Source organism: Kogia breviceps, chromosome 8 (assembly GCF_026419965.1).
Source record: "Kogia breviceps isolate mKogBre1 chromosome 8, mKogBre1 haplotype 1, whole genome shotgun sequence".
Taxonomy (NCBI): domain Eukaryota; kingdom Metazoa; phylum Chordata; class Mammalia; order Artiodactyla; family Physeteridae; genus Kogia; species Kogia breviceps.
This window is the reverse complement of record NC_081317.1, coordinates 100,555,392-100,569,402: the sequence shown is the minus strand read 5'-3', so window position 1 is coordinate 100,569,402 and position 14,011 is coordinate 100,555,392. Positions and strand designations below refer to the sequence as shown.

The following is a 14,011-nucleotide window of genomic DNA, read 5'->3' as shown; positions in this document are numbered from 1 at the left end:
AGGCCTTGGACAACAAAGCAAATTAGACCAAAACTGGAGTGAAAACATTGTCTACAAAAATACTGTCCTCACTGAAGCATACAGAGTTCCCAAACAGCTAGACTTACAGCTAGAAAAATCCATATTGAGCATGGCATGAGACAATGCCACTGAAGAAGGTAAAACTCCATAAGCCACCAGCAGAACCCAGATTGGTTCCCCTTGGTCAAAGCTGGTTAAGTCTATGTCCTAGTCAGTTAGACACGAGAGAATTACACCCAAGTGCTCAGGCTACTCATGCTTCCCTCCATGGGATGGGAGAGTACAAAGGTCTAAATGCCCTGATCACACTGAGGTGACTTCCCCTTGGTAGAGGTAAGGTGATTTCTACCATAGAAACTCACAGTGACGTTAGTCTGCCAAGGACCCTGAGCAGGTTAGAAAGTACAGCATAACTCCTTAAAAGCTTTGTGTGAACTTAGTACTCATAGGCAATCTCCACACTAGAGCTGTTCAGGTATATGACTTTCAACTTCAAATTGTTGACTCCCTCACAGAGCCTATTTGGTATGATGTATTTTAACTAAGGAGATAGCTCATTTGCTTCTCTCCTCATCTCATTGGAATGCCTTTCTCCAGTATGAACTTTCTGCTGATGAATGTGGTTAGACTTTCAGCTGAAAGTTTTCCTACATTTGATACACTCATAAAATCTATCAGGGCTGTGAACTTTCTGGTGCTCAGTTGAGGCCAACCTTTGACTGAAGGCTTTTCCACATTTGCTGCATTCAAGAAGCCTTTCTGAAAAAAAAAAAAAAAAAAAAAAAGAAGCCTTTCTCTGGTGTGAATTTTTTTTTTTTTTTTTTTTTTTTTTTTTCCGGTATGCGGGCCTCTCACTGTTGTGGCCTCTCCCATTGCGGAGCACAGGCTCCGGACACGCAGGCCTAGCGGCCATGGCTCACGGGCTTAGTTGCTCCGCGGCATGTGGGATCTTCCCGGACCAGGGCACGAACCCGTGTCTCCTGCATCGGCAGGCGGATTCTCAACCACTGCGCCACCAGGGAAGCCCTGGTGTGAATTTTTTGGTGCTGAGTAAGTTGGGTGCTTCGGCTAAAGAATTCTCCACATTCAGTGCACTCATATGGTCGTTCTCCAGTGTGAATTCTCTGGTGTTGAGTGAGACCAAAGGTTTGGCTAAAAAATTTCCCACATCAATGCACTTATAAGGCCTTACTCCAGTGTGAAATCTCTGGTGCTTAATGAGAGTAGAGCTTTGGCTAAAAAGTTTTCCACATTCAGTACATTCACATGGCCTTTCACCAGTGTGGATTCTCTGATGTTTAATGAGACTGGGACTTTGGCTAAAGAATTTCCCGCATTCACTGTACTCATAAGGCCCTGTGCCCATGTGAATTTGCCAGCATTTAATTAGGTTGGAGTTGGAGGTAAAGAATTTTCCACATTGAATTCATTTATAAGGCCATGATATAGTGTGAATTCTCTGATGTTCACTAAGTCTGGGGCTTTGGCTAAAGAATTCCCACATTCATAACACCCATAAGGCCTTTCTCCAGTGTGAATTCACTGGTGCCCAACAAGTGTGGGTTTGTTGTTAAAAGCTTTCCCACATTCACTGCACTTATATTGCCTTTCTCCAGTGGGGACTCTCCAGTGCTGAATGTGTTTATAGATGAAGGTTTTCCCACATTCACTGTGTTGATAAGGCTTTTCTCCAGTGGGGACTCTCTGGTGCTGAGCAAGGCCTCTATTTGTGACAGTAGGCTTCCCCACATTCACTGCACTTGTGCTTTTGTCCATTATGAAAGGCCTCCACACACTCAGTGTTCTTTTGTGGTGTGACCTGGTGCTGGAGAAGGCCAAGCTACCAGGGAAATCCTTCCCAGCCTCCTAGCATGTGAAAGACTTATTGGATGCATCTACTGTGCAACTTTTCATAAAGGCCTTATCCACATCTTTTCTGAAGAGTTTCTCTGCAATGTGCTGGCACAGTTTCACACCTACCCCACACAGTTTCTGGCCAGGGTTTGTTCCCAGGTCCTCACCTACATGCAAACCACTTTTAAAGTACAGGCTACATCTCTCATAGGGATAGGCCTTCTGGGTGGACAGGTCTTCCTTTGAAGTATTTATTTGTGGCACTTCTACAGAAACATTCTGCTCAGAAGGTGTCTCCTTGTCCTCTGCTTCATGCCAACACTCAGACAAAAGACACAAGGGTGTGATGGAGCACACAGAGAAGCAAGAGGTCCACAGCTCTTTCCTCCAGGAATGGTTTTCACCAGGGCCTTGGCTGATGGTGACACGTGTGTTGTGTGGAAAGGTGTCTTCAGGCCCAGGAAAATCTGAAATCTGATTTTCACTGAGTAGCCTGTGTTCAAGGACTATTTTAAGGATAGGTGCAGACCTCATGACACATTAAGTATAGGCCAATATTGAAGACCACAGCAGAGTGAGGAGAGAGAGGACCAAGAAGGAGTGGAAGACAGAGAGGTGAAGAATAATCCTGGGTTGGAAGTCAGAGTAGAAATGACAGAAAGAGTGAAGTATCAAGAATGGAGGAATAATAGAAATGAGGAAAAATAGAAATGAGGTACACAGTCACTGGCCTTGCCACCAAAACAGTGTTAGGCATGGGACATGTTCCCGATCTGATTTGAATCCAACCATGATATCACATCCTTGGCCCTGATGCCCATCACCAGGGCCAGGCCCACTCTGAGCCCCTCTTGCTGTGCCTGGATTCATGGCCACTCTATCATGTACCCAGGGTTCTCCTCCCAGCTCCAGTTGGACAACAACATGGCACCTAAAAGATGGAAGTCCCAATGATGCAACAAGTGCAAAGGTCTCCAGCATCACATCGTGATACAGGTGTCTCTGGGTCTCATCAAGAAGCCTCCATTCCTCCTGGGAAAAGTATACAGCCACATCCTCAAAGGTCACAGGGCCCAGTGCAGGCTCCAAAAGTGGTTCTGCTGAACGTCAAACCTCAGGCCGGCCTAATGTTCCACCAGTGAACAGATCCAAGTTTACCCCCACTTATTTATTTTTGTTTTTCTTTTCATTACTCTAGGAGGTGGATCCAAAAAGCTATTAATGCAATTTACACCAAAGAAAGTTCTGCCAATGTTTTCTTCTAAGAGTTTTATAGTATCCAGCCTTACATTTAGGTCTTTAATCCATTTTGAATTTACTTTTGTCTATGGTGTTAGAGAATGTTCTAGTTTCATTCTTGTACAGGTAGCTGTCCAGTTTTCCCAACACCATTTATTGAAGAGACTGTCTTTTCTCCATTGTATAGTCTTGCCTTCTTTGTTGTAGATTAATTGACCATAGTTGTGTGGGTTTATTTCTGGGCTTTCTATCCTGTTCCATTGATCTATATTTTTGTTTTGTTGCCAGTAATGGTACTGTTTTCATGACTGTAGCTTTGCAGTATAGTCTGACGTCAAGGAGCCTGATTCCTCCAGCTCCATTTTTCTTTCTCAAGATTGCTTTGGCTATTCAGGGTCTTTTGTGTTTCTATGCAAATTTAAAAATATTTTTTTCTTGTTCTGTGAAAATGCCATTGATAATTTGATAAGGATTGCATTGAATCTGTAGATTGCTTTAGGTAGTATAGTCATTTTGACAATATTGATTCTTCCTATCCAAGAACATGGTGTATCTTTCAATCTGTTTGTATCATCTTCGATTTCTTTCATCAGCATCTTATAGTTTTTGGAGCCCAGGTCTTTTGCCTCCTTAGGTAGGTTTATTCCTAGGTAGGTTTATTCTTTTCGTTGCAATGATAAATGGGGTTGTTTCCTTAAGTTATTTTTCTGATCTCTCATTGTGAGTGTATAGAAATGCAAGAGTTTTCTGTATATTAATTGTGTATCCTGCAACTTTACCTAATTCATTGGAGAGCCCTAGTAGTTTCCTGGTATCACCTTTAGGATCTTCTATGTATAGTACCATGTCATCTGCAAACAGTGACAGTCTTACTTTTTCATTTCCAATTTGGATTCCATTTATTTCTTTTTCTTCTGTGATTACCATGGCTAGGACTTCCAAATCTATGTTGAATAAAAGTGGTAAGAGTGGACATCCTTGTCTTGTTCCTGATCTTAGAGGAAACGCTTTCAGCTTTTCACTGTTGAGTATGATGTTAACTGTGCGTTTGTCGTATATGGCCTTTATTATGTTGAGGTAGTTTCCCTCTATGCCCACTTTCTGGAGAGTTTTATCATACATGTGTGTTGAATTTTGTCAGAAGCTTTTTCTGCATCTATTGAGATGATCATATGGTTTTTAACTTTCAATTAATTAAAGTGGTGTATCACATTTATTGATGTGCATATTTTGTACCATCCTTGCATCCCAGGGATAAATCCCACTTTATCAGCGTGTGTGATGTTTCATTGTGTGACCGATTTTGGATTGCTATTATTTTCTTGAGGATTGACATCTATATTCATCAGGAATATTGGTCTGTGGCTTTTTCCTTTCTGGTCATGTCTTCATCAGGCTTTGGAAGCAGGATAATTCTGACCTCAAAAAAATGAGATTGGTGGTGTTTTCTCTCTTCGGTATTTTGAAAGAATTTAGAAATATTGGCACGAATTCTTCTTTAAATGTTTGGTAGAATTCATCTGGAAAGCCATCTGGTTCTGGGCTTTTCTTGTTGGGAGTTTGTTTTTTTTTTTTAAGATGTTTGGGGGTAGGAGTTTATTAATTCATTAATTTATTTATGCTGTGTTGGGACTTCGTTTCTGTGTGAGGGCTTTCTCTAGTTGTGGCAAGCAGGGGCCACTCTTCATCATGGTGTGCAGGCCTCTTACTATCACGGCCTCTCTTGTTGCAGAGCACAGGCTCCAGACACGCAGGCTCAGTAGTTGTGGCTCACGGGCCTAGTTGTTCCGCGGCATGTGGGATCCTCCCAGACCAGGGCTCAAACCCATGTTCCCTGCATTAGCAGGCAGATTCTCAACCACTGCACCACCAGGGAAGCCCTGGGAGTTTTTGAATAGTGATTCATTCTCCTTACTCAGTAATGATCTGGTCATATTTTCTGTTTCATCCTGATTCAGTCTTGGTACATTGTAGATTTCTAGGAATTTATGCATTTCTTCTAGGTTATTTATTGGCATGTAATGTCCTATAGTATCTCTTATAATCCTTTGTATTTCTGTGGTATCAGTTATAAAGTCTGATTTTAATTCTGATTTTATTTATTTGAATCCCTCTCCCCCCACCCCAGTTTAGCTAAAGTTTTGTCCATTTTCCTTATTTTTTTCTTTTTTTAAAAAAATAAATTTATTTATTTTTGGCTGCATTGGGTCTTCATTGCTGCATGTGGGCTTTCTCTAGTTGCGGAGAGCAGGGACTACTCATCATTGCGGTGCATGGACTTCTCTTGTTGCAGAGCATGGGCTCTAGGCACACGGGCTTCAGTAGTTGTGGCACATTGGCTCAGTAGTTGTGGCTCGTGGGCTCTAGAGCACAGGCTCAGTAGTTGTGGTACACAGGCTTAGTTGCTCTGCGGCATGTGGGATCTTCCTGGACCAGGGCTCGAACCCATGTCCCCTGCATTGGCAGGCAGATTCCTAAACACTGATCCACCAGGGAAGTCCTCTTTTTTAAAAAAAATTTATTATTTGGCTGTGTCAGGTCTTAGTTGCAGCATGTGGGCTCTTCATTGCAGCGTGCTAGCTCCAGAGTGCATAGACTCAGTAGTTGTGGCACGTGGGCTTATTTGCCCCATGGCTTGTGTGATCTTAGTTCCCCATCCAGAGATTGAACCCATGTCCCCTGCTTGGGAAGGCAGATTCTTAACCACGGGACCACCAGGGTTAGTACTGGTTTAATATATTTGGGTGCTCTGATGTCAGCTGCATAAAATTTACAATTGTTAAATCCTCTTGCTGAATTGACCCTTCAACATTATGTAATGACTTTCTTTGTATCATGTTACATTTTTGTGCTTAAAGTCTATTTTGTCTGCTGTAAGTATAACTACCCCTGCTCACTTTTGGTTTTCATTTTTACAGAATATATTTTTCCATTCCCTCATTTTTAACTTTCATGAAAGCTGAAAAAACCGTTTTAGGTAGAATAGTTTGTTAAAAAAATTCATTCAGGGCTTCCCTGGTGGCACAGTGGTTGAGAGTCCGCCTGCCAATGCAGGGGACATGGGTTCATGCCCCAGTCTGGGAAGATCCCACATGCCACGGAGTGGCTAGGCCCGTGAGCCATGGCTGCTGAACCTGCGCGTCCAGAGCCTGTGCTCCTCAATGGGAGAGGCCACAACAGTGAGAGGACAGCGTACCTCAAAAAAAAAAAAAAATCATTCCATCATCTATGTCCTTTAATGGGAAAATTTAATCTATTTATATTTAGAGGATTTATTGATATGGAACAACATACTAATGCCAACCTGTCATTTTTTTCCCAGCTGTTTTGCAGACTTCTTGTTCCTTTCTTTGTCTCTTGATGTCTTCTTTTGTGGATTCATGATTTCCTTTAGTGTTGCATTTGTTTTCCTTCCCTTTTTCTCTTGTCTATCTACCATGAAGCTGATAAAACATGAATGCCTTATAGATATAACAGTCTATTTTAAGCTGAGAACCACCTAACCATTCACATACTTCTTCCCCCAAACAGTTTAAGATTTGATGTCAAATTTTACATATTTTTATATTGTTTATCCATTAACAAATTATTGTGAGTATAGTTGTTTTCAATGCTTCTGTCCTTTAACCTTTGTATGAAACAAATGTTTAACAGACCATCATATTACAGTATTGCACTGGAGTATTCTGATTTCACTATACACTAGCCTTACCAATGTGCTTTGTATTTTTATATTTTAATGTTCCTAGTGTCTTTTCCTTTTAGTTTGAAGAGCTCCCTTCAGCAATTTAGGTAAAGTAGGTCTAGCAGTGATGTATTCCCTTAGATCTTCTTTGTCTAAGAGTCTTTATCTCTCCATTTCTGAAGGACAATTTTCAGGTAAACTATTTTTGGTTAACTTTTCTTTTCTTTTAGTACATTGAATATATCATCCCACTGTCCCATAGCCTGCAAAGTTTCTCCTGAGATATATGTTGATAGTCTTATGGGGGTGGGGGGAGAGGTTCCACTGCATGTGATGCTTTTTTCTTGTTCTTTCCTTTAAAATTCTTTCTTTGCCTTCAATTTTAGTCAGTTTTATCACAATGCATGTTGGAGAAGATCTTTCTGGATTGAATCTGACTGGGGACTTATGAGCTTCCTGAACTTCAATATCCAGATCTCTCTGCAGAAATGGAAAGTTCTCAGCCATTATTACATTAAATATACTTTATTCCCATTTCTTACTTTCATCCATCTTGGACCACAGTTATGCATAGATTATTTCTCATAATGGCTTCCTGTAGTTCACATAGGCTGTCTTCACTTTTTTTGTTCTTTTTGTAAGCTAACATATAGTATATCATACAAAATGTTCAATGTGTACTTGAATAAAAGTTTATTCTGTGTTTTCAGGGTAGTTTGCTCTGTATATGTCTTTTAGGTCTATTTGTTTGAAAGTGCTATTCAAGTTTTCCATTTCTTATTGATCGTCTCTCTTGTTGTTCTCCATATTGTTGAATATGGGGTATTGAAATCTTTTGCTCTAATTGTGAAAACGTCTATTTCTTCCCTCAATTTTGTCAGTGCTTACCTTGCATAGTTTGGAGCTGAAGTTTTGCATGTACATATTTATAATTATTATATCACCTATGTGAAATATTCCTTTTGCCTAGATAATGTCCTTATTTTTCTCTTTTACCAGTTTTAGATTTAATGTCTATTTTGTCTGATATTAATTACTTAATATAAATGTAGCCATGCAGCTCTCTTTTGCTTACTATTTGCGTAGGATATTTTTTCCATCCTTTCACTATCAACGTATGTGTCCTTTGATTTAAAGTGAGTCTTTTGTATACAGTATATAGGTTTTAAAAAAAATCAGTTCTGCAAAACTATGCTATTTGATTGAGGGCTTTCATCCACTTATATTTAATGTAATTACTGTTTAAGGAAGAACTTCTTTGCTATTTTGCCACAACTAAAGTAATTATTTGTTTTCTGTATCTCTTATGAGTATCTCTGGCAACTTGTTTTGTCTATTTCTACCTTCCTTATGCTTAGTTAATTTTTTGTAGTCACATGTGTTGACTGCCTTCTAACTCCTTTTGTATGTATTGTACAGATATTTTCTTTGTTTTACCATAAGGGTTACATATAACATCCTAAATTTATAATACTCTGTTTTGAATTGATACAGCAAAAAATAAATTGCATACAGAAATACTCCTTTACAGTTGCATCTCCCTGAACTTTATGTTATTGATGTCACAAGTTACATCTTTATATATTCTGTACTCATTAGCACAGTTTTATAATGACGTTCATGTAAATTTCTTTTAAATCTTGTACAAAATAAAAAGTGAAATTACAAAAAAATATATAATATTGTTTTTTAACATTTTTCCATGTTTATACCTTTATGGGAGATCTTTACATCTTCATGTGGCTTCAAATTACTCCCTACTGTACTTTCATTTTAAACTATAGGTGTCCCTTCAACATTTTTTTAGGAAGGTCTAGCAATCATGAATTCCTGCAACTTTTGTTTAACAAGGAATATATTAATATCTTCCATATTTATAAAGACTTTTTTTCTGGATATAAAATTCTCAGTTGATAAGGTGTTATTTTTTTTTTCTTTTCTTTTCTCTTTCTTTCAACACTTTCTATATAGCATCCATTGCCTTCTGGCCTCCAAGATTTCTGCTGAGAAATTGGTTGATAATCTTTTCTTTTCTTTTAATATGGACCATTTTAAAAGTCTTTATTGAGTTTGTTACAATATTGCTTCTTTTTTATGTTTTGGTTTTTTGGTGTTTTTTTTTTTGGCCCCGAGACATGTGGGATCCCAGCTCCCCAACCAGGAATCGAACCTGCACCCCCTTCATTGGAAGGCAAAGTCTCAACCACTGGACCACCAGGGAAGTCCCAAATTGGTTGATAATCTTAATGGGGATACCATATACATGACACATCACTTTTGTCCTGCTACTTCCAAGATTCTCTTTGTTTTTGTCTTTCAACAGTTTAATTTTAATGTATTACAGAGTGGGTCTCTTTTGCTTTACCCTATGGGTTTTTTGAATTTGTATATACGTAATTTTTTCTCAAATTTAGAAAAGTTTTGTCTCTTATTCTTCAAATCATGTCACTGTTCTTTTCTTCTTCTGTGCTTCACATCATGCATACATAGGTACACCTGATGGTACCTAATTGGTCCCTGAGTCTCTCTACTTTTGTCTTTCTACTTCTCAGGTGGGATAATATCAAATAACCTGCCTTCAAGTTCCATGATTCTTCTGGCTGCTCAAGTCTACTATCAAACTCTTTATTTTTATTTTAAATTTTATTTTTCAGCCATGCTGCATGAGATGTGGGATGTCAGTTCCCTGACCAGGGATTGAACCTGGGCCCTCGGCAGTGAAAAATGTGGAGTCCTAACCATTGGACTGCCACGGAATTCCCTCAAATTTTCTTGTGGATTTTCAATTCACTTCTAGAATTTGTTTGTTTTTTGTTTTGTAATTTTCATCTCTTTGCTAACATTTTCATTTTGTTTATCATTTTCTTGATTTTCTTCAGTTCTTTTTCTGAGTTTTCCTTTAGCACTTAGAGCATATTAAAAACAGTTGTTTAACATTTTGTGTAGTAGTTTTAATGCCTGTGTTTCTTCAGCAATGGTTTCTCCCACCTTATTTTTTCCCTTTGAATGGTCCATGTTTCCTATTTCTTCATATTCCTTGTAATTTTTTGTAGAAAATTAGGTGTTTGAAAAAACAGTCACCTCTTTCATTTTTGAAGACTGGCCCTGTGCCTGGAAAGTACTTCCCTAATCAGCTGTGTGTGTTCTGATCCTTTTGATTAGCCTGAGAATAAAGCCTAATTCTCCTCAGGTATTTTTTTGGAGGGATATGCATATTATACAGGCTTATGCGTGTTTTCTACACTTCCCTGTATACACACATTTTAAAAAAATATTTATTTATTTATTTATTTATTTTGGCTGTGCTGGGTCTTAATTGTGGCATGCGGGCTTCTTATTTGTGGCACGCGAACTCTTAGTTGTGGCATGCATGTGGGTTCTAGTTCTCTGACCAGGGATTGAACCCGGACCCCCTGCATTGGGAGCATGGAGTCCTACCCACTGGAAAACCAGGGAAGTCCCACACACATGCTTTATTTTTATTCCCTCTCCCCTTTGTTTTTGGCCACACTGTGGCATGAAGGATCTTAACTCCTCCACCAGGGACCAGGGGTTGAACCCAGGCACGCTGCAGTGGAAATGCAGAGTTCTAACCACTGAACTGCCAGGGAATTCCCCAACCCCCCTTTTTTTTAAAACAAAATGCATGTTTTAAATAACTTAATTTTTAAAATAGTCTCACTCCAGCTTCTCCTTGGATATTTAGATGATTTATTTTATGGGTACACCCATAATCTATTTCCCCAGAGACTGGACATCTTAGATATGCAGGTCTTGAAAACTAACCTTAGTAAAGCAGTTTGGCACCTGAATTCACTCTCTTCAGAGAGGATTAATTTCCTCCAGGTGCCTCCTGGGTAATGATCAGGATAAAAAGGATATGGGGTTATATGGACCTATTTTGAAATTTAGGCACTCTTGATAATTCTAGGTTAGGTTACTCCTTTCTTTTTTTGACACCTGCCTGGGGAGTCTTGAATGGCTATACAGAGATATTGATGCTTAGGTGACTAAATTCTATATGAGTTTTCTTCCCTGAAGTTTGTCACAATATTCAGACAAAAGTACTATTTTAATTGTTGTTTTTTTTTTTTTTTTTACAGAGGGATATCAACTCTGTGATTTGGCTTTACCCTACTTCCTAGCTAATAAGTCTCAGGAAAAAGAGCCCTTGAGAGTAGCTCTGATCAAATTCCAAAGAGAAATAAAAATAAAACATAAATTCTGTAAAAAACCAAGAGATTTTTTAAAAGTTTATTTTATCTTCGTTTTTGAAAGTTTTTGTTGTCTTTTCCCAAAAGTTGAAATTTTTTTTTCTTTTTAGCCTTTTTCTTTTTCTTTTCTTGCACTGTTCCTGGCAATCTTTATCTTGACTTTTTTTTAAAGTTGACAGTCATTGTATGATCCTATCATGGAGCAGTTCTGCTCCAAATATGAAAATGATAAAGAAACACCCATACAAAGGGGAATCAAGTATACCATGGAAAGTCTGAGTAATCTTAACTTTGAGAAATATTTATCAAAATTTTTTTTGGAATTAGTAAACATTTAATTATATGTCCACCCATAATGTAACGTTGTGTCAACTTCCTTAATTGTTGAGTTTCTTAATTGAGCAGTCAAATGTCTTGACGTTTAAAGATAACAGAGACTAGATTTCTTTCACTTCCTAAAAAGTTCCCAAACATATATGACTGCTAAGAAATCATAGACATTATACAGTAAATATTTATTACAGCTAAATAATTTCAAAAGCAAAATTATAAAAGCTCTTTCAAAATTTGGAACAAAATAGATTCGATTTGATGTGGAATGGGCTGAGTTTTAATATATTTGATGTGATAAGGAGCAGAACCTCTGAAAGTAAGATTAGGTCCAAGATGATCTTTAAATAGTCATGCATGTAATGTTGGCATGACCCCATAGGAGCAGGTCATGTTTCAGGCTAGTCAGCCACTGGCAGCTTGCACCCCTTGCATGCAGAATTGGGATCCAGTGCATTGAGTGATTGAGCTGAGGCAATGCTGAGTTGATTTCCTTATTTTCTTGCATAAAATTTCCACTTCCATGTGGAATCTCATTTTCTGACTGCCTTCCTTGTCATTTCTGTGCTGAGTCAGTACCTCTCCCAATTCTGAAGATACTTAAGGGGCTGGGGGAGGAGGAAAGTATTATCAGCTCTTCCTCCCACCTGGGCAATATACTGAAATTCACAGGATTTGCTCATTGGAGAGAATCTACCTGGGCATTTAGCAAACACCTACTGTGTGCCTGACACTGGGCTAGTCACCCCTAGTCCAAGGTGGTATGAGACCGTCTTTTCTTTCTTTTTTTTTTTTTTTGAGTATAATTTGAGTATAATTGCTTTACAATGTTGTGTTAGTTTCTGCTTTATAACAGTGAGTCAGTTATATGTATACATGTATCCCCATATCCTCTCCCTCTTGTGTCTCCCTCCCACCAACCTATCCCACCCCTCTAGGTGGTCAAAAACACCAAGCTGATCTCCCTGTGCTATGTGGCTGCTTCCCACTAGCTATCTATTTTACATTTGGTAGTGTATATATGTCAATGCTACTATCTCACTTCATCCCAGCTTCCCCTTCCCCCTCCCCCTGTCCTCAAGTCCCTCCTCTATGTCTGCATCTTTATTCCTGCCCCACCCCCACTTCATCAGAACCTTTTAAAAAAAATTTTTTTAGCTTCCATATATATGTGTCAGCATACGGTATTTGTTTTACTCTTTCTGACTTACTTCACTCTGTATCCATCCACCTCACTACAAATAACTCCATTTCATTTTATGGCTGAGTAATATTGCATTGTATATATGTGCCACATCTTTATCCATTCATTTGTTGATGGACCCTTAGGTTGCTTCCGTATTCTGGCTATTGTAAATAGAGCTGCAATGAACATTGTGGTACATGACTTATTTTTTTAATTAAAAAATTTTTTTGTTTTATTTATTTATTTATTTTTGGCTGTGTTGGTTCTTTGTTGCTGTATGCAGTCTTTCTCTAGTTGTGGTGAGCACGGGCTATTCTTCATTACAGTGCATGGGCTTCTCATTGCAGTGGCTTCTCTTGTTGTGGAGCATGGGCTCTAGGCACATGGGCTTCAGTAATTGTGGCTCGTGTGCTCTAGAGCACAGGCTCAGTAGTTGTGGCTCACAAGCTTAGTTGCTCCGTGGCATGTGGGATATTCTCAGAGCAGGGATTGAAGCTGTGTCCCATGCATTGGCAGGCAGATCCTTATCCACTGTGCAACAAGGGAAGCCCACGTCTTTTTTTGAATTATGGTTTTCTCAGGCTAGATGCCCAGTAGTGGGATTGCTGGGTCATATGGTAGCACTATTTTCAGTTTTTTAAGGAACCTCCATAGTGTTCTCCATAGTGACTGTATCAATTTACATTTCCACCAACAGTGCAAGAGGGTTCCATTTTCTCCACACCCTCTACAGAATTTGCCATTTGTAGATTTTTTGATGATGGCCATTCTGACTGGTGTGAAGTGATACTTCATTGTGGTTTTGATATGCATTTCTCTAATGGTTAGTGATGTTGAACATCATTTCATGTGTTCATTGGCCATCTGTGTATCTTCTTTGGAGAAATGTCTATTTACATCTTCTTCCCATTTTTTGATTGCATTGTTTGTTTTTTCGATACTGAACAGCATGAGCTGCTTGTATATTTTAGGATTAATCCTTTGTCAATTGCTTTGTTTGCGAATATTTTCTCCCATTCTGAAGGTTGTCTTTTCATCTTGTTTATGGTTTCCTTTGCTGTGCAAAAGCTTTTAAGATTCATGAGGTCCCATTTGTTTATTTTTGTTTTCATTTCCATTTCTATAGAAGGTAGGTCAAAAAGGATCTTACTGTGATTTATGTCATAGAATGTTCTGCATATGTTTTCCTCTAAGAGTTTTATAGTGTCTGGCCTTACATTTAGGTCTTTAATCCATTTTGGGTTTATTTTTGTGTATGCTATTAGGGAGTGTTCTAATTTCATTCTTTTATGTGCAGCTGTCCTGTTTTCCCAGAACCACTTATTGAACAGGCTGTCTTTTCTCCATTGTATAGTCTCGCCACCTTTGTCATAGATTAATTGACCATAGTTGTGGGATTCATTTCTGGGCTTTCTATCCTGTTCCATTGATCTATATTACTGTTCTGGTGCAAGTACCATACAGTCTTGATTACTGTAGCTT

General features: G+C 38.7%; 1 pseudogene; it reads right to left on the bottom strand.

Moving 5' to 3' along the window:
• Positions 1-652: 652 nt before the first annotated feature.
• On the bottom strand, positions 653-7,351 carry LOC136794746 (zinc finger protein 211-like; annotated as a pseudogene).
• Between the last annotated feature and the right edge of the window lie 6,660 nt (positions 7,352-14,011).